Source organism: Solanum lycopersicum, chromosome 9, assembly GCF_036512215.1.
Source record: "Solanum lycopersicum chromosome 9, SLM_r2.1".
Taxonomy (NCBI): domain Eukaryota; kingdom Viridiplantae; phylum Streptophyta; class Magnoliopsida; order Solanales; family Solanaceae; genus Solanum; species Solanum lycopersicum.
The window spans coordinates 33,734,526-33,759,605 of record NC_090808.1 but is presented as its reverse complement, the minus strand read 5'-3'; positions in this window follow the sequence as shown (position 1 = coordinate 33,759,605).

Genomic DNA, 25,080 nt, shown 5'->3' with positions numbered 1-25,080 from the left:
ACCAACAACAAATACCAAGTAACACAGTCCATCAATGCTAGAACTGATGGAAAGAATTTCCTAATATTTTTGTCTTCGCTAGAATTGATGTCACTGACAGAGAATGGTATTAGTTTTTTTCAAAAAAGAAATGATTTAATCAATTTGAGTGAATTATCCATCAAATATGGTTGATCCAAACTTCATCTGTGCATAACTACTTTCAGAAAACATCTCTATCAATAAAGATCAAATGAATGTTCCTAAAAACAACATTTGGGAAGGTCAACTATCAACACAGTAATTAGAATTACAAGTCTAAGATTTCTCACCAACAGCTCACCAAATCCTAGTACCCCTCAAGAACTTTCCCTATATATATATATATATATATATATATATATATATATATATATGTATATATATATATATATATTTGTATATGTATATATGTATATATGTATATATGTATATATATATATATGTATATATATATTTATATATGTATATGTATATATATATATATATATATATAGACAATCTCATCAAATCAAATCATATCAAAACACACTTTAACTTCCTTTTATAAAAACAATCTAACAAATTATATAACGGCTACTTCCAGCAACTGCTCAATCCTCTTGTCGATGATGGCATTATTGGCCATATCAAGCATCACTACAAGTCATGATGCTCGTATACTACTGCAACTTCCTAACTTGCCTACAATCCCTTCATTGCCTCAGCCAACAGTGCCAAAATTACCCACTATACCATACTTGCCAACAGCAGTCACATTGCCACCATTGCCAAACGTTACAATCCCTTCATTGCCTCAGCCGACAGTTCATATGAAGTGACGGCAAGTCATGCTGATTGTAGCCTACTTCAACTTCAAGATAGAGAATGGATTGAAGATTATTTGGTGATTTATCCATAAAATATTCTCAATTTTCATATATTATAATCAATTGAGGTATTTCTTTCATCCTTGAATCTCTTTTCTTCAAGGAGCCAACCTTCGTAGTGATTTTCTATAGGTTCTCAAAAGATGAATTTTCTAAATTTTAATTTAGCCATGGGTTCTTGCATAAAAATTATTGAATCATTGTATATTAATTGAAATGATGTCAATTTGATGATTTTAGATTAAAAACTTTATTAACATAACGATCACCACATCGGGAGAGCTCTTTCTCACCCCTAGTACGAAGAGAATAGAAGCGGTTCTTCTTTGGAGCATCACTAGAACCACTTGGTTGGGCACTCTTCTCTTTCCCCTTAATTGTAGGACAATCTTTGACTTTGTGTCCACTCTTTACACAACCAAAACAATTTTCCGTCCCCATAAGGCTATCACCACAATGTTTTTTACCACACTTTCCACAAGTCGGTTTTCTAGTTGGTGAACTTGCATTTCCTCCCTTCTGAAACTTACTGTTAGACACCCTACAATCTCTACCATTTCTGAAATTTAGATGGAACATGATTCTATAACCTCTTCTAGTATTTACGCTTGTCTTGAATCTCAAGCCTATCTTTGTAGCTCCACCATCAAAAGACCTTGCCCCTTTTGAATCCATATCCTTCCTTTTTGCTCTAACCTCCTCAAACCTTCTAGCATGAACCATAACACGGTAAATATTCATATTATCATATAGCATAGCCTAATGACATTCTTCTTGCAAGTCATCCAATACACCCGCCACAAAGCGACTCATCTCATCTCTAGGATCGGAGACCAAGGAAGGAGCATATTTGTCCAAGTTAATAAACATCCAAGAATAATCATGAACACTCATACCTCCTTGGTGGAGGTTGATGAATTCCACCACCTTTGATTCTCACATATATCTTGGATAAAACCAATCAAGGAAAACCCTCTTGAAGATCTACCAAGTCACCGGCCCACCTTGAAGAGGCCTATTATCTTTCCATTGCATATGCCATGTTTGAGCCACATCCTTTGAGTTGTTATGAGGCCAACTCATAATTATAATTTGTAGACAACCCCATAGAACATAGTATCATGTAAAACTCATCGATAAATTCTTTAAGGTGTTCATCAACCTTAGACCCATAGAGGATAGGAGGATTCATTCGAGTGAAGTCCCCAAGTCGGGAAGCCATAGTTTGCTCATGAACTCTAGGAGCAACATCTCGATTGGCTTGGGCAATCATAGATTGAGCTTGAACCATTGTGGCTTGGGATTGATTAGTAATGGCTTGGGTCATTTGAGAAAAAATAGCCCTAATCTGAGCCAGGGTTATAGGTGGAGGATTAGCCAGAGTCGAATCATCAACTACAACCTCCTTAAGAGGAGGAACTTGATCACCACGGGGAGGAACTCCCGCATTATAAATCTCCTCCTCAAGTCTCCTAGTCGCATTCCTCCGAGTATTCATCTCCTATAAAGAAAATACAAGGTTTAGCTGAAATCATATAAGAAGTAAACTCTAGAGGCACGATAATGGATTTACTAAAATAAGAGTTATTCCTAAGAATCAAATAAGTTCCTATTCAAAATTGTGGCGCGCTTCAGAATTATAAATACAAACCTACACAAATGTGGTTGAGAGAGATGTCAATATGAAGGATATTGAACCTCATGCTCTGATACAAAGTTTGTCACATCACGGGAGCACCCCCTAGACGCAACCAGCATCGTCGTCCTCTTTGAGGACAAAGACTAGCCTCTTAGCATTCATCATATTAATCATTGGCTAAATTATACGGAAGAATTAAAACTTTTTTAATATATCAGATTGGAAGTATACATAGACCTCTACATACACATAATAGTACAATATTAAGTATACATAGACCCGTTAGTATAGAAAGATTACTTAGTCTTCTAATTTTATTTCATACATATATATAATAAATAATTAGAGCAATAAAATCTGTGTCTTCTCATAAACCATCTAAACAACAATACCAACATGGGCATAGCTCTACAACAATAAAAGTAAGGTACATCTAGGCTTTATAAAACTCTGTTCTCAAATTAAAGATAGAGTCAAATAAGTGTCTTAATATCTAAGAGAATTCATAGGTAGACTATCGGCATCATCCTCGGGAAAATGAGGACCCACCACTTGGATGATAAGAGTATCCAGACCTTCTACTCAATCGCCTCGAACCAAACCTCAACGACCGGAACCTAAAGTTTTTGGGAAAATGGGAGAAAATGGGGTTAGTACACCACATGTACTAAGTATGAAACTATATGCACATATAACAATCAAACATGCTAAAAAGGGACATTTACTTACATCATGCCATGTTATGTCTTAATGCACAATCAACAAGTAATAAAATCATAAGCATGAACAAGATTTTATCATGTGAATAGCAAAGCAAAACAACCAAACATAACCCTTATAAAGCCAGAAGTGCAATGACAAAGTAAAGCCCCATAACCCTATTTGATCAAGTAATCAAACAAGAATTATGCATAGTAATTCACTTGACATAATATAACCTTCAATACATATGAGTTCATACTTTAGCAATAAAGACCAATTTCATGTTCATAAACATCATAATCATCATATAAGGTCCTTTACCTTTGACATCATTTACATACATAATATTGACCTCCTAAAGCTCATATCAAGTCAAACTAGTGCACGGCAAAGGTAGAGTCCCATACCCCTACCTATGCTAAGTCAAACCCCTCAACTCACTTTAGTTAGACTATACATCATTACTTTATTTTAGTTTGGGAAACACTTGCCTTTAACGACATAGACCACATGAGCTAATGTGGAATCCGTTGTGATGAAACCATACAACGAAAGAAGGTGGACTACTTTCCAAAGTAGCACCCAAAACATGAATATAGCAAATACGTGGGTACACTACCTAGTATTTTTATGAGGGAAACATAGTTCAAGAACATGGAGACATAATTGGGACCCTCTTTATTCTATGTGCATTATAGTCTCCAAATCTCGAGAGTACCTTAATAATCCTACCTTCCCTATGTGGGAAGGACACTCCCCTTTCTAGTTCACTTGGTGCTAAGCTAGAGTCCCTTATTGAAATGTCCATAATCTTTATTTATCATGCACAACTTAATTTAGGTCATAGGGTTTAGCCCTTGTATAATCATCATCATAATAGCTCAATAGAAATTGCATGAGTAAAAGCCTTTCATCACAATTCTCATAAGTAAGGTTTACACTATACATGTGACATCATAATATGGTTCATAACTACACATTACCATCCTTATAACATGTCCACCCTAAACAAACTCACAACCAAAGCGTAAGACATCTCAATTTAATATCATACCATCCTATCACCCTAAACAAGGTACATTTTAACACAACATCATGACTTGATCACAATTTACTACAATAGGAGTAAGAAATAAGATAGTCAAGACTTACCAGCACTCCTCCATAATTCATCATAAAGGCCTTACCATCAACCCATAACTCCACCCAATTTGGGTCATCACACCAATGTAATGAAATAACCAACATAATAATGGAATTAGAAGAACCACTGCACCATAATTCAATACTAAATCAAAGCTTGAAAATATGATATCTAAGTCAATCTTCTTAACCTAGATCAATACTCAAGAACATGCTTGAAATATTACAATTCATCACAATAGGTTTATGATCAATGTAATAACAAGAATTAAGGATGATTTAACCAATTAAGTCAATTGAATCAAACCCATCATAATTCATATCAAGATCAAACCTATGGTTAAAGGTTAAGGGTTATAATATACTATATAGACCAAACCATCTCAGTTCATCCAACTTAATTTACAATACATGATAATCTACTCATTATATCCTAAAGAAAGTATAAAAAATTCAATTCATAGCATCAATTTCGTATTGAATGAAACCAATATGAAAGTTCAACTTTCTGGAAGATCTTTGAAGGAGCCCTTAGAGGAAACAAGTATCAAAAGTGAATTAGATCTGATACCTTAAGGTTTGATGAAAATTTGATGGTTAATTCGTCCCTTTCCATCACCCAAATCCCTTCCTTAGCTAAGTCTTCAATGGTTTCTTTCAATGGAGAGAGAAAGCATAAAGAAGGAAGAGAGTTTATTTTGTGAGTCGTTCTTAGACTAATGAGGGTTGGTGTATTTATATAAGGGGTTAAATTGATTAATTATGCTTACATTAACCCCTAACTAACCACCCAACTACGTAATTTATTAAATTAAATCATTTAAAAGTTGGCAGAAAATTCAACACTCACTGACGAGACTCCGAACGACAGCTGTGTGTGAGTAAATGGGCACTACCCCTCTTTTCTTGCACTTCATCGTTGCTAATAGAGACTGTGCCGGCGAGGGGCTTTGTGAGGGTCTAACATGAGGATCTAACATGGGTTTAACATGAGGATCCTTCTCAAGGGCCCTTAATTTGTCCTCGGGGAGTTGTACACGGACGTTTCGACCATGAAACATTTCTAACACGTGTCACACATATTTTCACCAAATTTCGTTCAATTCTGACTCATAAAAACTAGTGAAATGGCTAAGACACCTTAGTACTCTTGTGAGCCAACTTTCCAGATGTCATGGACGTTCTTGAATGTTTTGGTTCTTAGATACCGTAACTGACCTAAATTCATTTAATTTGACATAGAAATAGTACTTATACTTCATCACACCTAGGTGAGGCTTTACATCATTTCTTGATATTTCGAAATGTTACATTATCCCCCCCCCCTAGGAACATTCGTCCCCAAATGACACTAAACACTCTTTTAAAGGAAGGAATAGACTCACGGCTAGCAGTTCAACCAATCAATACTATTAAATCAACATGAATCACATTTTTCAATGAGGAAATTTAAAAGCTCATCTTACAAGACATAGGCTCAATTATTTCATCATGAGGTATTCCCTTCTCACAACACACATTATCTCAACATACATTACATGAATCAATTAGCACAAAGTTCATCTTATCAATAAACTACATATAATTTCCATAAAGATTCACCATGTCAAAAATGCACAACCTAATCCACAAATAAACAACAAGAAAAAATTTCATGTTTTCAAGGGCAAAATTACAGTAACTCACTGTAGCATCACTGTGATGTTTTAAAAAATAATTTTTTTGCAAAACTTCACCTAAAAATTAAGAAACCAAAAATTCTAGTCATAAAGATATTACTAAAAAGAATGGCCAACCTTAATCATCAAAAAGATGAGGATAACGGGTCTTCATATCAGCCTCGGCTTCCCATATCGCACCGTCAATTAGGTAGTTTTTCCATAACACTTTTACCGAAACCACCTGTGTGTTCCTCAATTTCTTCACTTTCCGATCAAGTATTTGAACCGGGACCTCCTCATAAGATAGATTATCCTTGACCCGAAGTCCTTCAATAAGCTCCTAATAAGAGAGATTATCCTTGACCCCAAGTCCTTCAATTGGAAGAATAGACTCGGGATCACCGACACACTTCTTCAACATAGAAACATGAAAAACCAGATGAACCAAAGATAAATCATTAGGGAGTTTCAAGTGATAGGCAACCTTACCAACCATTTGCAAAATCTTATAAGGACCCACATAACGAGGACTCAATTTCCCCTTCTTGCCAAATTTAACCACCCCCTTCAAAGGTGAAATTTTTAAGTACACCTTATAAACTTCATCAAACTCCAAATCCCTTCTCCTATTGTCGGCATAGGACTTTTGTCGACTATAGGTTGTGTGCAACCGATTTCTTATGATGTGCACATTCTCCAAAGTGCTATAAATCAAATTGTGACCAAGAACTGAAGGTTCACCAACTTTAAACCACCCTATAGGAGACCTACACCTCCTACCATACAAGGCTTCATAGGGATCCATGGAGATGGATGAATAAAAACAATTATTATAAGCAAACTCCACCAAAGTCAACTGGTTATCCCAATTACCTTTGAAATCAACAATGCAAGCTATAAGAATATCCTCAAGGGTTTGAATGGTGTGTTCCTCTTGATCATCCATTTGAGGATGAAAAGTGGTACACAATTTCACATTAGTACCCAAACCTTCTTGGAATGACCTACAAAACTAGAGGTTAATAGTGAAACCCAATCCGAAATGATAGATAATGGAATACCATGGTTACACACAATCTCATCTATGAAGATCTTTTCATAATCCTCCGCTGAATAAGTGGATTTGATGGGAATAAAATGAGTGGACTTAGTCAACCTATCAACAATCACCCACATAGAATCATATGACTTTTGAGTCCGATGCAACCCTACTACAAAGTCCATATTAATATCCTCCCATTTCAAAGTAGGAATTTTGATCTCTTGTAGTAAGCCACCCGTCTTTTGATGTTCCACCTTTACTTGTTGGTGATTCGGAGACATAGGAACAAATTCTGCTATGTCCTTCTTCAACCCTTCCCACCAATATATCTCCTTAAGGTCATGGTACATCTTCGTCGAACCCGGATGAATGGACTAGCGGGATCCGTATGATTCTTCAAGGATCCGATCACTCAACCCATCTATATCGGGAACACACAATCTCCCTTGATACCTCAACACACCATCCACCCTTAAGGAGAATGATTTATTCAACTTTCCAAAAACCAACTCCATCAATAGTTGATCAAGGTGTTGTTTGGACTTCACCTCAACTACCAATGATGACTCGGAGCTGATAAATTGTAGCACCACCGTTTGGAGAACCCTCCAATCAAGCAAACCTATGAACATCTTTCACTACGTCTCTATTGGATTCATCTATGTGCAACACAGTACCCATAGTCAGATGACTTAGAGCATTCGCGACAATATTTTCCTTTACAAGATGATAAAAGACACTCATATCATAATCTTTCAACAATTCTAACCACCTTCTTTGCTGGAGATTCAACTACTTTCGATTAAACACATATTAGAGACTCTTATGATCAGTGAAAACATCAACATGAACACCATACAAGTAATGCCTTCTTATTTTCAAAGCAAACACCACAGCTGTTAACTCAAGGTCATGCGTGGGATAGTTTCTCTCATGCACCTTAAGTTACCGCGAAGTGTATGCAATCACGTTCCAATTTTGCATAAGCACACACCCCAAACCTACGCGAAATGCATCACAATATACAACAAACACCTTTGAACCTTCCGATAAAGTCAAAACCGAAGCGGAAGTAAGCCTATCCTTCAATAATTGGAAACTCCTCTCACAAGCCTCCGACTACTCAAACTTTTAACACTTTAAAGGAAACGTAGTCAAAGGAGATGCAATGGATGCAAATCCATCCACAAACCTTCGATAGTAACCCGCTAGACCCAAGAAACTCTTAATGTCAGTCAAAGTCAAAGGTCTAGGCTGATTTCTCACTGCATCCGTCTTCTTTGGGTCTACTTCAACTCCCTTACTAGAGATGATACGTCTAACAAACTCCACCAACCTCAACCAAAACTCACATTTACTATATTTAGAAAATAATTGATGCTCTTCAAGGGTTTTCATACCACCCTCAATGGACCATGTGATCGCCCTCATTAGTCCAATATACCAAAATGACATCAATAAACACAATAACGAATGAATCAAGGTAACATCGAAACACCCTATTCATTAGGTATATGATTGCCGCCTGAGCATTAGTGAGACCAAATGACAATAACAAGATACTTATAGTGGCCATAATGAGTTTGAAAGGTAGTCTTTGGTACATCCTCACCTCTCACCCTTACTTGGTGATACCCTGACCTCAAGTCAATTTTGGAGAAGTAGCTTGCCCCTTTTAGTTGATCAAATAAATCATCAATCCGCGGGAGATGATACTTGTTTTAGATTGTGACTTTGTTGAGTTGGCAATAATCAACACACATTCTAAAGAACCCATCTTTCTTCTTCACGAACAATACCGGACCACCCCATGGAGAAATGCTAGGCCTTATAAATCCCTTGTCTAGCAAATATTTAAGTTGAGACTTCAACTCCTTCAATTCAGCCGGAGCCATTCTATAAGAAGGAAATGAAATAGGGTTTGTTTCCGGTAGCAAATCGATACCAAAATCAAATTACCATTCGGGAGGAATACCGGTAAGGTCATTAGGGAAAACCTATGGAAAATCACTCAATAAGAGGACCGACTCGATAGGAGGAATTTCATAATCCAAATCTTGGACTCTTACAATATGGTAAAGACAACCCTTTGAGATCAGTTTATATGCTTTTAAATAAGACCTTATGTGACCTCTAGGAATAGAATCCCCACCCTTCCACTCAATAACGGGTTCATTTGGGAAACTAAACCTCACAACACTAGTCCTATAATCCATAAAAGCAAAACTAGAATATAACCAATCCATACCCAAAATGACATCAAAGTCAATCATATCTAGTTCAACTAGATTCACATGAGAAACTCTATTGGGAAAAGTAATAGGACAATTTCAATAGACTCTTTTTGCTAAAATAGATTCACCCATGGGAGTAGACACCACAAAAGGTTCATGAAAAACATCGGGTAAAGTCTCAATCTTTTTAGCTACTAAGGGAGTCACAAAAGACAACATAGAGCCCGAATCAAGTAAATCATAAACATAAATACCAAAGAATTGTAACATACTAGTCACCATATCGGGAGAGGTCTCTTGCTCACCCCTAGTACGAAGAGCATAGAAGTGGTTCCTCTTTAGAGCATCACTATAACCACTTCATTGGACACTCTTCTCTTGCACCTTCATACTAGGAAAATCTTTGACTTCATGTCCACTCTTTCCACAACCAAAACAATTGTCCGTCCCCTTATGGCAATCACCGTAATGTCTTTTACCACACTTTCCACATATCGGCTTTCAAGTTAGTGAACTTGGACTTCCTCCCTTCTGGAACTTAGGGTTAGACACCCTACCATATGTAGCCTTTGGAAATTTATATGGAACTTTATTCGAGAACCTCTTCTTTAGTTCAGGCTTTTCTTGAATCCCAAGACTATCTTTTGTAGCTCCACTATCAAATGACCTTTCCCTTTTTGAATCCATATCCTTCCTTTTTGCTCTAGCCTCTTTAAACCTTCTAGAATGCACCATAAGACGGGCATATTCATATTATAATGAAGCATAGACGAATGGCATTCTTCTTGCAATTCATCCGATACACCCGTCACAAAGTGACTCCTCTCATCTCTAGGATCGGAGACCAAGGAAGGAGCATATTTGGCCAATTGAATGAACTTCAAAGAATAATTATGAACACTCATACCTCCTAGGCGGAGGTTGATGGATTCCACAAACTTAGCTTCTCTCGTCTCTCTTGGGAAAAAATGATCAAGGAAATGCCTCTTGAAGATCTCCCAAGACACCACCCCACCTCGAAGTGTCCTATTATCTTTCCATTCCATATGCCAAATTTGAGCCATATCCTTGAGTTTGTATGAGACCAACTCGGCATTATAATTTGTAGACAACCCAATAGCACATAGTATCTTGTAAACCTCATCAATAAATTCTTGAGGGTCTTCATCAACCTTAGACGCATAGAAGATAGGAGTATTCATTTGAGTGAAGTCCCTAAGTCGGGAAGCCATAGTTTGCTCATGAACCCTAGGTGCAACATCCTGATAAGCTTGGGAAGTCATAGATTGAGCTTGAACTATTGCGGCATGGGATTGATTTGTCATGGCTTGGGCCATTTGAGAAATAATATCCCTCATCTGAGCCTCTGTCATAGGTGGAGGATTGGCCAGAGCCTAATTATCAACAACAACCTCTTCAAGAGTAAAACTTGATCACCACGAGGAGGAACTCCCGCATTAGCAATCTCCTCTTCAAGTCTCCTAGCCGCATATCTCCGAGTATTCATCTCCAATTACAAAAATCCAATGTTTAGGTGAAATCATATTAGAAGAACGCTCTAGAAGCACGATAATGGATTTTAAAAAATGAGAGTAATTCCTAAGCATCATATAAGTTCCTATTCATAAATGTGGGCCACTTCATAATTATGAATACAAACCTACATAGACATGGTTGAGAGAGACGTCAACATCAAGTATATTCAACCTCATGCTATGATACCAAGTTTGTCACATCAGGGGAGCACCCCCTAGATGTAGCAGGCATCGTCGTCCTCTTTGAGGAGTAAGACTATCTTTTTAGAATTCATCATAACAATCATTGGGTAAATTATACAGCAGAAATTAAAACTTTTTAAATATATCATATCAGAGGTTTATATTGATCTGTAAAAACACGTAATAGTATTAGATCGAGAATACATAAAAGCGTTTATATAGGAAGATTACTTAGTCTTCTTATTTTATTTCATACACATATATAAGATAGAATTAGAGTCATAAAATCCTTCTCATCTCATAAATCATCTAAACAACTATACCCACATGGGCATAGCCCTACAACAATAAAATTAATCCACATAAAGGGTTTATACAACTTTGTTATCAAATGAAAGATAGAGTCAACATAAGTGTCTTAATATCTAAGCAAATCCGTAAGTAGACTATAAGCATCATCCTCGGGAAAATGAGGACCTACCACTTGGATGATAAAAAAAAAATCCAATCCTTCTTCTCAATGGCCTCTAACAAAACCTCAACGACCGGAATTTAAAGTGTTTGTGAAAAAGGGAGAAAATGGGGTTAGTATGCCACATGTACTAAGTATGAGACCATATGCACATATAACAATCAAACATGCTATAAAGGGACATTTACTTTAATCACATTTTATGTCTTTATGCACAATCAACAAGTAATAACATCATAAGCATGAATAAGAGTTTATCATGTGAATAGAAAAGTAAAACAACCAAACATAACCATTCTAAAGACACTAGTGCAATGACCAAGTAAATCCTCATAACCCTACTTAATCAAGTAACCAAAACAGAGGCATATATAGTAATTCACTTCACATAACATAACCTTCAATACATATAAGTTCATACTTTAGAAATATAAAACAATTTCGTGTTCATAAGCATCATAATCATCATATAAGGTCATTTACCTTTAACATCATTTTCATACATAATATTGACCACCGAAAGCTTCTATCAAGTCAAACTAGTGCAAGGCATAGGTAGAGTCCCATACCTCTACCTAAGCTAAGTCAAACCCCTCAACTCACTTTAGTTATCCTATACATCATTACTTCATTTTAGTTTAGGTAAAACTTTCCTTAACCGACATAGACCACATGAGCTAATATGGAATCCGGAGTCATGAAACCCTACAATGAATGAAGGTGGACTACTTGCCAAAGTAGAACCCAAAACATGAACATAGCAACTTCGTTGATCCACTAGCTAGTATTCCTATGGGGGCAACATATTTCAACTACAAGGAGACATAATTGGAACCCTCCTTATGCTATGTGCATTATAGTCTCCAAATTTGAAGAGTACCTTAGTGATCCTACCTTCCCTCTGTGGGAAGGGACACTCCCCTTTCTATTTCACTTGGTGCTAAGATAAAGTCCATTATTGAAATGTATTTTATCTTTATTTATCATCCATAACTTAATTTAGGTTATAGAGTCTAGACCTTGTATAATCATCATCATAATAGCTCAATAGGAATTGCATGAGTAAAAGCCTATCATCACAATTTTCATTAGTAAGGTTAACACTGTGCATATCACATCATAATAGGGTACATAATTACACATTATCTTCCTCATAACATGTCCACCCTAAAAAACCTCACAACCCAAGCACAATACATCTTAGTTTAATCAACGTACTATCCTATCACCCTAAACAAGGTACACTTCAACACAACATCATGAGTTGATCACAATATAATACAATTGGAGTGAGAAATAGGATAGTCAAGACTTACCAACACTCCTCCATACTTCATCATAAAGTCCTTACCATCAAACCATAACTCAACCCAATTTGGTTCATCACACCAATGTAATCCAATCACCAACACAATAATGCAATTATAAGAATCACCATAATTAAATACTAAATCAAAGCTTGAAAACATGATATCTAAGTCTACCTTCATAACCTAGATCAATACTCAAGAACTAGCTTGAAAGACTACAGTTCATCACAATAGGTTTATGATCAATATAATAACAACAAATAAGGATGATTTAACAAAGAATAAAGTCAATTGAATTAAACCCTCACAAATGAGACCCCGAACAGCGGGTTGTCTGTGAGTCGACGGGCACTACCCCTCTCGTCCTGCAATCAGTCGTTGCTAACGGAGAGTGTGCAGGCAAGGGGCTTCCTAACCATCGCTAAGTGTTGAACAACGGTGGCATCGGCACCCCGTTTTGCCACACATAGTCCATTCCCTTGTCCGTCAATTGAACACTGTCAAGTAGTGCTGTGTCTAACATAAGGGTCCTTCTCAAGGGATCTTGGTTGGTCCTTGGGGAGCCGTACCTGGATGTTTTGACCATGAAACATCCCTAACACATGTCACACATATTTTTACCAAATTTTGTTTCAATGTCGACTCTTAAAAACTAGTCAAATGTACTCTTGTGAGCCAATTTTCCGAACGTCATGGACGTACTTGAATGTTTTGCTTTCTAGATATCTTAACTGACCTAAGTTCAGTTAAATTGACTTAGAAATAGTATTTAGACTTCATTTTACCTATGTTAGGTTTTACGACATGTCTTGAGATTTCGAAATGTTACATTTTTCATGGGTGATTTGATAATGACTTAATGCTATTTAATTTGTAACATTCCAAAAAAATCATATGTCTAATGAAAAGCCCATTATTCCCGTAGGATAGCCTATTAGGAGTACATAAACACCCCAATGCCCAATATTGAAAAATATGGGGCATAGTATCGAAAAATTGGCTAACAGATATTAGCCAATTTTCTCTATACGAATAAGAAATATACTTTTTGGATTGTCATACCCCAATCCAAGATTTATGTTAAATAAATGTACCTGCAAGGAAGACCCTAATCTAAAATTTTGTATTCAACCATATGAACCATACCACCACACAAAGTATTAGGCATCCAAGTGTCAAGCTTAGTACCTAGCACATGATCATGCAAATTAAGCAGTGACCAAGGACAAAGGACATAGTGAGCGTCCTTGGGATAATAAGCAAACATTCTCAAATGAACCATAAATAATAGTTAGTTAGGGATGTACAACCAACCCATTAACAATCACATGTGCAAGACATGTGAAGAATCTGCCAAAGGAGGGGACCACCCTAACTGAATCTGGTTAGGGTAGTTAGGGAGAAAACGTGCACAAGGGAAAACTTCATGTGGGGACTAACTTCCTAACTAAATCTAGTTCCTAAATAACTTTCCTAACTAGCTAAATAACCTAGGAATAATCGGAATAGACCCATCAGTGCACCCGACAACCTAGGACCAAAACCGGGTTGACACTAACCTAGTAGTAGTTAAAGAGACAACCTAGTACCTAACCTAGGATGGTCCAAATGGTTAGTTATGGTACTAACAACTTAGGGGTACTTTATTAATTCCCCTAGGTTACCTAATGAATAAATTTATCAAATTAATTAATAAATTTAAAAGGGATAAAACCAAAAATAAAAAGAAAATTTTCAGATTTCGGTTAAGACAAGAAAGGGACAACCTAGTACCTAGTATGGGATGTTCCAAAGAGTTAGTTAAGATCCTAATGAATTAAGGGTACTTTAGTAATTAACCTATTATACTTAATTAATAAAAATTATCAACTTAAGTAATTAATTTAAAGGGGAAAAACCAAAATCATAAAACATTTTCAAGATTTCGGATAAGACAAGAAAAAGACAACCTAGTACCTAACCTAGGATGGTCCAAAGGATTAGTTATGGTTATAAAGACTTAATGTTACGTATTAATTACCCTGAATAAATTAATTAATTAAATTAGACATTTAATTAATTAAATTAAAGGGGTCAAATCGAAATTCTTATGCTAACCTAGTACAATTCAAGAAACATCCTAGTACTTAACCTAGGATGGTCCTAAAGGGTTGATTATGGTTCCAATGACTTAGGGGTACTTTGATACTTAACCTAGGTACCTAAATTAATTAAATTAAGGATTTAATTAATTAAAATAAAGTCAAAATGTTGACAAAAACCATAGTAAACACCAAAATTCCAGATTTTTGGTCAAGTCAACATTCTCCTATATTTAGTCAACTGAGGAGGGGCTTTATAGTAATTATTTAATTAATTAATTTAATAAACTTATTCAACCATAATTTTAATGAGTCAAGATAGTTTTATAAGACTTATAATAACTAATAGTAAAGGCGACTCAAAAATAGTAAGCAATGAACAAAAAAAAGGCAAAAAATTTATCGATTTATTTAGGGCGATTTCAAGGTTTCGTTCAAAGTTGTATTCATAGATTAAGTTATACCTAAGGTATAGGTTTATCTCCTGTACTTATTTCTCTAAGAGAAATTTCTTTCGAATGATTCAAAGATCTTGAAAACTAGGGTTGTTTCCCATCATTCTTGTTGAACTCTTTTCCCTAGTATCCTTATTACGATTTCAATGTTGAATAGGTGAGAAATCATATTTTTTGTATGTGGTGCTGGATGATCTTAATGTTTATAGTTTTGTATTAAATAATGTTTGAATGAACCTATTGATTGGACTCTTTGATGCTAAGTGTTACTATGTGAATTAAAAGAATGATACTATATTAAAGATATGTCCAAAAATGTTATGTATGAAGATGTTACGGTCTTTTGTGCATACTTGTTGTTAATATGACGTTATAAATATGATATATTCATTATATGCTAATATGATGTTTTCCAAGATGTAACGTTATGCCTAAAGTTATGTTATAAGGTTTGCTAAAAAGATCTCCGTCAAATCATAATTTGAGTGAATGTTTGGCTTATGTCAATAAAATGGCTAACAAAAACATTGTTTAAAATCTAAATGGGAATTGGCTATAATGTTATATCTAAATAAGTAAAATATTGTCTAATGAATAATGTACCCGAAATGGAGCATGATTGAATGAAACTTTTACTTATGCCAACAAAACATGAAATCTATAGACAGTTGCTTATGCCAATACTAATTTATGCCAATAATTGGCTAACACTAGATTGTCAAACAAGTTGTAAGCAATTGGTTATAATATTATGTTAAATAACTAAAATATTTGCTAATGTATAATGCATAAAAACTTAAGCATGTTGAACATGAAAATTGGCTTACGCCAACAAATATGGTTATGAAATATATGCCCAATTGTTTATGTCAATACCAATCGTATGCCATTAAAATGGCTAATGATACATTGTCTAAAAGTAATGCACGTAAATGGCTATAATATTATGTTAAAAAATTAATAAATTTGTTCATACATATTAAATTTAAATATGAACATACGTAAAATTGGCACATGCCAACAAAAATGGTTATGTAGTTTAATATTCAAAGATTGAGGACAATACTAATCATATGTCAATCTTGTGTAGTTAGAGTATCAAATGATAATACAAGAACTTCTAAACTAATTCAATGAACCCATAATGAAGTGCATGTAACTCATTGGGACAACTTCCAACATGCTCTAAAAGAGACATATGAACTCATGAAACTTATTGAATGAAGTGCTCATCGTCCATAAATGATGATATGAATCTACTACTATAAAGTAAGTAACTTATGATATAACATAATTAAAGGGGTCTAAAGTAAGTAAGTGACCAGAATGGGGTGTTAAAGGAAGTGAGACAAGTTTCACTTACATCTGAGCTACTATGTTAAAAGAATACTCACGTATGAAGGTGTTAGAATATGTGAGACAAGTCTCATTAATACCAAAGGATGATATGTAAGGAAATTCACATTTCATCAATATAAAGTAAGGATGACCAGTCATCAATAGAGTAAGTAAATCTCAATCTATAAGAAAACCTCCATAATGCTTGAGTCAACACTAAAAGATAAACAAGAAGTGAACATTCACGTAATTAGGTGAGTAATTATTTTAATCTATGATGCTAATGAAAATGGTGACAACGTGGTAAGAGGCTAAGATGAATAGTGAGACAAGTCTTATCCAAGCCTAAGTAAAGGTCACTAAAAGTACTCACCTAAGAGAGTGTTAAATATCAAGAGACAAGTCTCAATCATACTCTATATGTAAGTCTAAGGATAATTCACACTTAGTACTAATGATGCGATGAGAAATGATCTAATGATAAATGATGGCCTCATGCTAGAAGACAACTTCTATGATGTGTGATATGAATGTAATGGAACTTTATACTAAGCACCGATAGGCGAGGTATGAGTCGTGATTCCTTCTTTCGGGAAGATAGAGGGGTTCGTGTAAATCTCATGAGATGATATTATCCATTTAGGCGTGTATGGGTATCCGTAAATCTTCTAGTATTTGAACCTCTGCTGCCAATATAGGGTTCTAGAAGGTTTAAATTCCCTATATATTCTGGCATGTTTTGGTTTGACCTTGGCCAGTGACTCCACCTCTTTTCGGTGTGGGAAGACACCGGATTTCATAATTCTCACATTATCTATGTTGGTTAAAGTTGAAGTTCCTCAAAGTATGAAAGATAATCAAATGAACAATACCGAAGGTGTTTGTGCAACACAATTAGGAGGTGAAATCAGATTCAAGTAAGGACATTAGGTCATTCTTGGTCAATACACTTCATGATCCCGATGAGATTCTTAAACTTCATCCTAGGTAAATCTGGTGTTTACATCATCCTACGAATGAATGAAATGAATAATGTGAAGTACAAATGAACGAACGAAGCAGACTATGTTGTTTTTAAAGAAGGTTCTGGGGTTGAGGTCCCATATGTTGGGCCCTCACTTGAGACTTCTTAATGCTACATCTATGATTCCAAAGTCTCGTGTATATGAAATTTATAATATATAAAACATGAAAGTAATAAAATCAATGACATGATCAATATAGAATTTCTTATGAAAGGTAATTACTATATAGTATAAAGAATGATTCACTATAAGGTAGGGAAATCATTCCTTAGTTCTTGGATTACTTACATCGATTCATTGTCGGTGTGGGACTAAAATTAATCATTACACTTGCAAGTAAAACATAGGAACAAAGGAACTTTTAACTACACAACAAGAAGAAGAAAAAGACTTAAAAATAATCTAACTGTACAAAGAGAAGCCCTCGACCTAAGAGGATCAAAAATCTCAAATCATTGCCCGAGATGTTCTAAAATTATGTTTATGATACAAATGTCTTGTAATCATATATAAAATGAGTTGTGTGCTTTGAATGCATTAAAATACATCATATTCGTACATGAATTCACAACTAACGGTTTAGGAAAGTCAAGTGACTAGGCTTTCCAGAAATAGCATGTTGTTTAGGAAGAGATTTCTTTGATCATACATAGCCTTATGTGTATGTGTGCATAAACCATACTTAGTACAAGTGGTATACTAACCCCTACTATTTACTATTTTATAGATGCAGGTTAAGCGACAGATTGACGACTTTTGCAATGGTTTGGACATCAGCGTTTCTCCAGACCATTTGGTAGGTCCTCTTGATTTCGAGGATGCTACAGTTTTTAGTCTAGCCTTAGTTTTAGACAAAGCTAGTGGATGTTGTCCATAGCGTTTCTTTCATAATTTTATTTCGAAGCTTTTGTAATAAGGTCGTGTTTGGCAAACTTATTTATGATATATTCTTATTCTATTTAGAATTAATTCCTATAATAGATGGTTGTTACATTTATGTTGATCTTAGTATATGATGAATAACTGAAATAACTATATGAAGTCTATGTATACTTCATACATTTAAAAGTTTTAAAATTACAACTAAGATTAACCATATGAATGTGATGACTGCAAGGTGAGGCTTGTCGGCAACCTCTGAGAGCTGAACGACGCCAGCTTTGATCTAGATTCTAGAATCTAGGTCGTGAAAAAATTCTTGTATAGTATGATTAGTTCTATTGAATTATGAAAAAATCACGCTATAATTGTAAGTAGGATGCCCTAATTTTATAAATTCATGTTATGTTATCTTTAATTCATTGCCTATTATAATTATAGGATTGAATTGGTGATTATGACTATTGTTAAGTGCCTTTGTATATTGTATTGGCTATGGATTGGAGTTGTGAGATTGGATTGGTTGTATGTAGACCTAACTCTCTCTATATTGTGTAGTATAGATCTTAGATTATGATAATATTTGGTATGGTCCACTTATAATGGCGGTGCTTATATTCCATACTTGTGAATAATGTGGCCTCATCGGCATTACTTTATGAACTATGTCATTATCATGTACTAATTGACAATGTGATTATTGTGAAGTCTTGGTGACTTTTGTTTATAAGTGTAGTCAAATCATGAACTCTTCTAGTTGATGATAGGTATATATTCAAGTTGTTATGTGAATTACCTTGTATTGGAGTACGATGTTTCTTATTGAGTTATATGAGACTTGTGATGGTTTATATGGTTGATTCAATAGTAGTGAGTAAGGTGACTATAGTTGACATGGTTGTCCCTATGTGCTTCTTTAGTGATATGTTATATGTAATAAAGTGAAGTATTGGTGTGTCTTGATTTGGTAGACTTCTGTCCCTTACTTGATACCTATAGAATGTGAACATGGATTCTTGACTTAGTATGCTAAATCTCATTAGTCGTGTATGTGTGATTGACATGTAACCTTTAACATAGTGAGAAGGTCAATTATGTGGAACCTTCAACCTAGTTGGGAGGTTATGTTTTTTGAACTTGAAAGTCGTCATGGTATCCTTCTTGTGTGAATGGTGGAAACATCCTTAGAAAAGTCATTGAGCTAATCACTTAGCCATTGTAGGTGGCCTTAGTGGAGCCTCTTTGGTAGGTGTAATCTGATTGGGTTATGAACTAGATACGGAACCTCTTCATATGCTCCTTTATTGAAAATACTCTATGCAAACAAAGGCTAGCACTGAGTGAGTATGCTTGGGAAGTTGATCTAATTAAGATGACTTTAGAGAACAAAGAAACCCTTAATATTCCTTAACCATGTGTCTGTATGGGATGTGTCCTCGTTCTACCATCGGCAAGTATAACAACCTTCCATCGGAGTTGGGATTCATGAATCCAGATTCCATGCATAGCTAGTATGGTTAATGCCGGTTATTGCCTATTATTATCATATGGTATACCTACTAGTGTTGGAGAAGTTCTATGAAGTTTAGGTAGTGGTATGGGACGATATGTAAACATTTCACCACTAAGCTTTGTAGATGTTAATAGGTGAGTCCCTAGGTCTTCTCCAAGACCATTATTTGGATGTCCTTAAGTATGGAATGTCTCTTAATGGGACTAGTGAATATAATGACTTAAGCTACAGGGTATGTTATTGATTAAGTGCTTATCTAGAGTGGCTTTATGGATTGCCTAGTTAAGGTGTGTAGGAGGCATAGGAACGATCTCTTCATGTCTTACCTAGGGAATTCCTAAGAATAAATCTATATAGGAAAATTAATTAATGAAATAGGAATAACCTTGTCTTAGGTAGTCTAACATATCACTTAGGTGTGTATGAAGGGATTGTATACGCGGTCGCTTCATAACTCACTGAAGTGAGCCTTAGAATCATTTTTGGTAGGAGTATCTCATGTTTATGTGTTTCAATGTATTCTTGATGATATCTTGTGATATGTGAGTTATAGGTCAAGTTACAGTAAGGTTCAGTGTAATGTTACTGTAAGTTCACTGTTAATTGATGTAAATTAGGTTTGACTTGTAATGTGTAATAAATGTGATTTTTCATGTTTAAATGTGATTCTTATACTTATTGTATGAACTTTTAATCAAAAAGATTATGTTTCTCATAAATGTTCGTTCTCAGGATTTTATTCATTATGCCATACTTGGTAGAGGCATTGTACTAATTCCATACTTTTTGTCTATCTCTAAAGGTGTCGCTAGCAATTGAGATGTGCCTTAAATCAAGCTTGGAATCTAGTGACCGTTCAAACAAAGTTTAGGTATGTCCTCACTCTATTCGAGGATATTATCATCTTAAGACTTCTTTTATTCAAAGTATTGTAGTAGATATTAGATTTCTATATTTCGATTGTATGGGTCGTGAGTCTAAGGATGGCATTTAATGAGATTTAGTTTTTTCTATTGCTTCAATATGAAAGATATTTAAAGATGTTATTGTGTGAAAAGTTTTAATTTCTCATTACTTTTTAAACATGTATGTGATATACCGTGGTTTCACGGTATTATTAATACTTTTTCCTTAAGTTTAGTGTGTCCAAAAGCCTTTTTGTGGTAATTTTTATATAAGTTTCTTTTTATTTTGCAGGAAATCTGTCCAAAGCTTAATGCGGAGATTTTGAGCGAAAAAATGCAGAAGAGACCACCTACGGAGCTTATGACGGTCCGTCGTGCTTGTGACGGTCCGTATGTGGCAGCGTAGTGCAGTTGCTGAAGGAAGATGGGGAAGTCTGAACAAGTGTGGTGTTACGAAGCTTGTGACGGTCCATCGTTTCTATGATGGTCCGTCCTGCAGGTTCGTCATGAAGTTCAGAGAAGTAATCCCAGTACCCATATTCCAAGAGTTGAAGTGTTTTGGAACGAAGACCCTCGACAGACCGTTGTGCCTATGACGGTCCGTCAAACTTGCCGTCGAGGGTAATGAAGAAGAGAAGCATAAGAAATTGAACAACTTTGGGACGATGGAGTCCATGACGGTCCGTCATGACCATGACGATCCGTCGCGAGGTCCGTCGACCCAGCCGCATTTTGGCAGACTTCCAGCAAATAGAGTACTTGTTTAATTAGGTTTTTATTTTTTATAAATAGTTCGAAAAACCACGTTTTTGAGGTTCGACTCTTAGACTTTCAGACTCTGGATCATTGTTAGACTCCGTATTATTAGACACCGTATTAGTAAACATTGTATTGTTAGACTTTAGATTATCATTGATTGTTGGTGATTTTCGGTGATTAATCAACCAAACTCTCGAATTTTACTCTTTCTCATTGAATTAAGTACATGAATTTTCTTATTCAATATATTTGAATATTGTGATTATGACTATGAGTAACTAAACTCCATAACTAGGGTTGTGGGAACCATAGGCAAATAATGAGATAAAACCCAACTAAAATAACAATTCTAGAATAGTGTCTTGAATGTATTAATAATTCTTTCGCTTAGAAGTCTTTTTAACGGATGGCCAACGTTAGAAGTCGCCTTAATGCTACTTGCCGGACAAAGGAGGTAGATAATAGGAACCAAATTATTAACATAGATTTAGTGTATACTATCTAATAGGCTAGTAATAATTGGTACGAGGTAATAACTTAGTCAAATATTGAATACGATGCTTAATATGAGGTAAAGATAAGGGTTAGTAAAGCAACACACATAGCCGGACCAAGGTGCGGAGTGAGATTTTCTAGATGCCCGACTAAGGATTTAGAAATACGTAACTTGTCACTTTGTATGCAAGATACTAGGAAAGAATTGTTATAGTTAGAATTATCAAGTTATGAACCTGTAGGGAACACGTAAACCCTAGTTACTTTGATTAATTGATTAAAAATCCAACTTTCAAAGCTGTTAAGTGTCTCTTTTAATTTTGTTAGTTATTTTTACTCATTTAGAAATAGAAACCCCCCTTTTTATTGTTTTACTTTCCAAGGAAGTCATTGACCAAACAATAGTAATAACAGGTTGAAGTTAAGTCTAGACTATTTTCCTCGTGGGAACGATCCCAAACTCACTAGTTGGGTTATTTACTTGACACGACCGCTTTACTTCTTATTTGAGAAGTAAGTTTGAGCGTATCAAATTTTGGCGTCGTTGCCGGGGATTACAACTTTTAGATTAACTTGAACTTATTACTATAGTTTAGTTGATATTTTCTTTATTTTACTTTGTTTTATTGTTTTTGATTTTTTTTAGACTATCCTCCTTGTATGCCAAATACACGGAGAGAAAGAGAACCCATGTTTCCCCACGATCACGAGTTAGAGCGTACACTATGAAATATGAATCGAAACTTGGGAATAAATGATGATGATCTGAACTAGAACATCCCAGCTCCGGTTGATGTTCATGGTCATATGTTACCCGATGCTCCGGGTGAACACCAACAGAGGGGACAAAATCCCATTCCACGGCCCCAAGCATACTACAGAGGCTATGATAACATAGCAGACTCGGATGGGCCACTTGTCTTGCCTCCTCTACCCACAAGACACACCTTTGTGGTAACTAGTAGCCTGATGCAAATGCTCACTGCCAGAGGTTTGTTTTTAGGGCTACCTTCTAAGGATCCACATTACTATATAGCTAAGGTAAGGGCAGTGTGTAAAATCTGTGTAGGGAGGCCTGATTTGGATTTAGATGTAATAGGTCTCAGAGTGTTTCCTCTCTCACTGGCGGGAGAGGCTGCTATGTGGTTCACTGAGCTCCCATACAACTCAATCTTCACTTGTAACCAACTAAGGGATGTCTTCTTAGAACGCTACGATCTGGTCTCAATGAAACTAAACCACAAAGACAGAGTGAATAACTTTGTAGCACTACCGGGAGAGTCGGTTAGTAGTTCTTGGGATAGATTCACCTCATTCTTGAGAAGTTTTCCAAATCACCGTATAGATGATGAGTCACTAAAGGAATACTTCTATCGGGGACAGGATGATAACAATAAAGCGGTGTTGGACACTATAGCAGGTGGATCTTATGGGGAGTGTCCTTATGCTGAGATCACTGAAAAATTAGAGAAAATCTCCCGGAATAACAAAGCTTGGAGTACTAGGAAGTCTGATACAGAGAGAAACACATTCGTAGTGCAGTCCACTCACAACCCAGCAACAGATGAGATTCGTGAAGAAATGGCTCAGATGAGAACCGAGCATGGGTTGGTACTAAAACATGACACTGGGGGTGCAGAAAAGATAAATGCAGTCAACTACTTGGATAAACCACTACCTACTAATGATGAATGCTATTATGCGCTGGACACTTATGCAGTAAACGAGCAGACGGGGGGTTTCCGACCAAGCGCCCAAGGCTCAAATCAGGATAACTGGCGCCAAGGTCGGAACTATGGTAACTACAACTGTGAGGGTCATTATGTCCGAGATGGAAAATACAACCGCGACAACAACTTTAACAGGTGTAACTATGCTAATAAAAACGACAGGAATGGGCCCTATGTCCCTCCTCAAAATCGTGTAGTTACTCCTAGGGATGGTGGAGATAGTATAGAGCGAGTTGAGGATATGTTGCACAAAATGATGAGGAGATTCGATGCTAGTGATGAGCACATTAAAGAGTTGAGGTGTGATTTAGCTAGTATTGGGCAAAAAGTTTATACACATGCAATTTCGATTAAGAAGATCGAGTTGCAAATGGCGCAATTATCTACGACAGTGAACACATGGCAACCGGGCACTCTTCCTAGCAACACTTTCCAAAATCCAAAGAATGATGCGCATTGTATGGAAATCACTACTCGGGGTGGTAAGCAAACCATTGACCCACCTATGACGTCTACTGAGGAAAATGTGAGAAAGGATAATGATAATGTGGTAAAGGGTAGTGGTGAAGCAGAGGAAAGTAATGGAAAAGATGCAGAAGTACCTATGAGGTTAATTCCCATGCCTAGGCCACCACCACCTTTCCCTCAGAGATTAGTGAAAAAGACCGATGATAGTAAATACCGTCATTTCATAACAATGTTGAAGCAGCTTTCAATCAATGTCCCTTTGGTAGAACTCTAGAACAAATGCCCGGTTATGCCAAATTTATGAAAGATCTGGTCACCAAGAAAAGATCGGTCACTTTTGAGGATGATGATAGACTACAACATTGTAGTGCTATTGCTACAAGATCCCTCGTACAAAAGAAAGAAGATCCGGATGCGTTCACTATTCCTTGTACAGTAGGGTCATTACATTTTGTGAAAGCATTATATAATCTGGGGGCAAGCATAAATCTCATGCCCCTCTCAATTTACAAGAAGTTGGGTTTGGGGGATCCAAAACCCACTGCGATGCGGCTACTGATGGCTGATCGGACAGTGAAACGGCCTATAGGGATACTCCATGATGTGCTAGTAAAAGTAGAGTCA